Genomic DNA, 3,862 nt, shown 5'->3' with positions numbered 1-3,862 from the left:
TGGAGTTCACTCAAACTCATGTCCATTGAGTCGGTGATGCCATCCAGCCATCTCATCCTCTGTCGTCCCCTTCTCCTCCTGCCCCCAATCCCTTCCAGCATCAGGGTCTTTTCCAGTGAGTCAACTCTTTGCATGAGGTGGCCAAAGTATTGGAGTTTCAGCTTTAGCATCAGTCCTTCCAATGAACACCCAGGACTGATCTCCTTTAGGATGGACTGGTTGGATCTCCTTGCAGTCCAAGGGACTCTCAAGAGTCTTCTCCGACACTACAGTTCAAAAGCATCAATTCTTTGGCGCTGAGCTTTCTTCACAGTCCATCTCTCACATCCATACATGCCCACTGGAAAAACTATAGCCTTGACTAGATGGACCTTTGTTGGCAAAGTAATGTCTCTGCTTTTGAATATGCTGTCTAGGTTGGTCATAACTTTCCTTCCAAGGAGTAAGCGCTCTTTTAATTTCATGGCTGCGATCACCATCTGTAATGATTTTGGAGCCCCCCAAAATAAAGTCTGATACTGTTTCCACTGTTTCCCCATCTATTTGCCATGAAGTGATGGGATCAGATGCCATGATCTTCGTTTTCTGAATGTTGAGCTTTAAGCCAACTTTTTCACTCTCCACTTTCACTTTCATCAAGAGGCTTTTGAGTTCCTCTTCACTTTCTGCCATAAGGGTGGTGTCATCTGCATATCAGAGGTGATTGATATTTCTCCCGGCACTCTTGATTCCAGCTTGTGCTTCTTCCAGCCCAGCGTTTCTCATGATGTACTCTGCATAGATATAAGCAGGGTGACAATATACAGCCTTGACGTGTTCCTTTTCCTATTTGGAACCAGTCTGTTGTTCCATGTCCAGTTCTAACTGTTGCTTCCTGACCTGCATAGAGGTTTCTCAAAGAGGCAGGTCAGGTGGTCTGGCATTCCCATCTCTTGAAGAATTTTCCACAGTTTATTGTGATCCACAGAGTCAAAGACTTTGGCATAGTCAATAAAGTAGAAATACGCCACTCCAGTATTCTTGCCTAGAGAATCCCAGGGACAGAGGAACCTGGTGGGCTTCTGTCCGTAGGGTCGCACCGAGTCAGATACGACTACAGTGACTTAGCATGCGTGCATGCATCGGAGAAGGTAATGGCAGCCCACTCCTGTGTTCTTGCCTGGAGAATCCCAGGGACAGAGGAGCCTGGTGGGCTGCTGTCTATGGAGTCGCACAGAGTCAGACACGACTGATGTGACTTAGCAGCAGAAGGTTAAATATAGTGCAAAACACCTGACAATAGGTTCTTAGCAGTGTTGGTTCCTATCTCAGAAATCTGAGGAGGAAGTTCAGAAGAAATACTTAACATAGCACCTTTTACTTCTAGAAGTTGAGCAGGGTTTGAGTATGTGCTCATCTTTAATGGAGGGATAATATGTTATTTTCAAGAGACTACAACACTTGGATTCAGAGGATGGGTTCTAGCTGGGTTCCATGAATTTGTTAGCTCTATGCCTGTGCAGGTTGGTATTGGATAACTTCAACCTTTTAGTCACTTACCTCCTAATGTTGCTGATGAGAACTGAGATGTTAAAAGCAAAAATGTTTGACTAATTATAAAGCATGTGAAAGTATAAAGTCCTGATTAATAGTGGTTGTAATGAAACTAGTTTCTTAAGTTGTGTGGTTCAGTTACTCATTCATTCACTTCTTGTACCTTGTGGTACTTCAGTATTTATGTGATTTGTCCTTTATTTTTATTTAATTAAATATTTGGCTATTGTACTGGGGAGTTGGAAGAGTGGGGAAAAAATGATTCTGCTGTGTTTCAGAGTAGGCCAGTTAATATTTGGATATTTTTTGCATGCTGAATTCCTGATACTTTCTGTGTGTACGTATATATGACAGGAAGTCTACCTTTCTCATCATTCCCTCTTCATTAAGGATGAAAGATTTCGAATTAGAATATTTTCCCCCTAGGTTCTGTAACCTGTATGTTTTCTCCTTATCATTGTTAGCCAAACATATTTTTGTGAACATCATGCTGTTTTTTTTCCTATAAATGAAATTCATTTGTAAGTTATGATTAAGAGCATTGAGAAGTCAGTACAGTAGTTTGAAATTGTTGTATATTCTCTGCGTTATGTAATGTGTATGAGTAACTTTAAAGATCTGTTGGATACTTAGCGTTTGGGAGCATTAAAATAAATACCATATAAGGAAAGTGAATAGTACTAAGTAGCTGCAGTAGCAGGAAAGTGAATCACAGAGTAATGAATTTGGAAAGTGATTGTGTATTGAAGAGGAACATTGTTTGTTGTTTCCACTTACCGTGTTTGTATGTGTGTTAAAAAGCACTCCATTTTGTGTGTGTGTTTACTCCCTATTATTTAAGTAACACAAGTTAGTGTGAAAATTTTAGATAATCTGGAGAAGTATATAAAAAGAGAAAAACCATCCAGAGACAATCACTCTTCCCATTTTGTTACAGGGAAATTGGGCTATTCCTACTGATTTTTTAAAAACATTTATGTAATAAACATTTTCCACTGTCTAATATTTATTCAAAATGTGATTAAGAGTTTCAGTAAATAATTATTACACAAATATGAGACAAAGTTGTGTGTTCAGTCACTGTGTTTTGTCTGACTCTTTGCAGCCCCATAGACCACAGCATGCTGGGCTCCCCTGTCCTTTACTATCTCCTGGAGTTGGCCCAAATTCATGTCCATTGAGTTGATGATGCCATCCAACCATCTCATCCTCTGTCACCCTTTTCTCCTCCTGCCTTCAGTCTTTCTCAGCATCAGTGTCTTTTTCAGTGAGTCAGCTCTTCCCATCAGATGGCCAGAATATTTGAGCTTCATCAGTCCTTTCAATGAATACTTGGGGTTTAGTTCCTTTAGGGTTGACTGGTTTGATCTCTTTGCTGTCCAAGGGACTCTCAAGAGTGTTCTGCAGCACCACAGTTCAAAAGCATCAGTTCTTGGGCTCTCAGCCTTCTTTATGGTCCAACTCTCACATCTGTACATGACTACTGGAAAAACTGTATCTTTGACTAGACAGACTTGTTGGCAAAGTGATGCCTTTGCTTTTCAATATGTTGTCTGGGTTTGTCATAGCTTTCCTTCCAAGGAACAAGTGTCTTTTAATTTTGTGGCTGCAGTCACCATCCACAGTGATTTTGAAACCTAAGAAAGTAAATTCTGCCACTGTTTCCACTTTTTCCTCATCTATTTGCTGTGAAGTGATGGGATCGGATGCCATGATCTTAATTTTCTGAATGTTGAGTATTAAGCCAGCTTTTTCACTTTCTTCTTTCACCTTCATCAAGAGGCTCTTTAGTTGCTCTTCATTTTCTGTCATTAAAGTGGTGTCTTCTACATATTTGAGGTTGTTGATATTTCTTCTGGCAAATAAAAGTTGTTGGTATTTCTCACAGAAATAAAGTTAGCAAACATATGATGGTACTTTGCATACCCTCCACTAGCAAACCACCTATTATTTTCCAATTCATCCATGGATATCAAATCAAGCCTATAACATATGTTGTTCAGTCGCTCAGTCATGTCTGACTCTTTATGACCCCATGGACTGCAGCAGGCTTCCCCGTCCTTCACCATCTCCCAAAGTTTGCTCAGAATCATGTCCATTGAGTTGGTGATACCATCCAACTATCTCATCTTCTGTTGCTCCCTTCTCCTCCTGCCCTCAATCTTTCCCAGTGTCAGAGTCTTTTCTGATGAGTCAGCTCTTCTCATCAGGTGGCCAAAGTATTGGAGCTTTGGACTATATCTACGGGATGCATATTTAAATTGCCTGTTCACGGAAGTCCTCCCCTAGAAGGTGATGCGAGTCGGGGAGCAATCTTCTGCATGTTCAA

The 3,862-nt window shown here is 40.8% G+C and overlaps 1 protein-coding gene across 6 annotated transcripts in view; it reads left to right on the top strand.

Moving 5' to 3' along the window:
• Positions 1–3,862, top strand: part of CNOT2 (CCR4-NOT transcription complex, subunit 2) — a 132,621-nt gene that overhangs the window by 10,465 nt on the left and 118,294 nt on the right. The window lies entirely within an intron of this gene.

This window comes from Bison bison, unplaced genomic scaffold (assembly GCF_000754665.1).
Source record: "Bison bison bison isolate TAMUID 2011002044 unplaced genomic scaffold, Bison_UMD1.0 scf7180017864163, whole genome shotgun sequence".
NCBI classification, from domain to species: Eukaryota; Metazoa; Chordata; class Mammalia; order Artiodactyla; family Bovidae; genus Bison; species Bison bison.
This window is presented reverse-complemented; position numbering and strand designations above follow the sequence as displayed.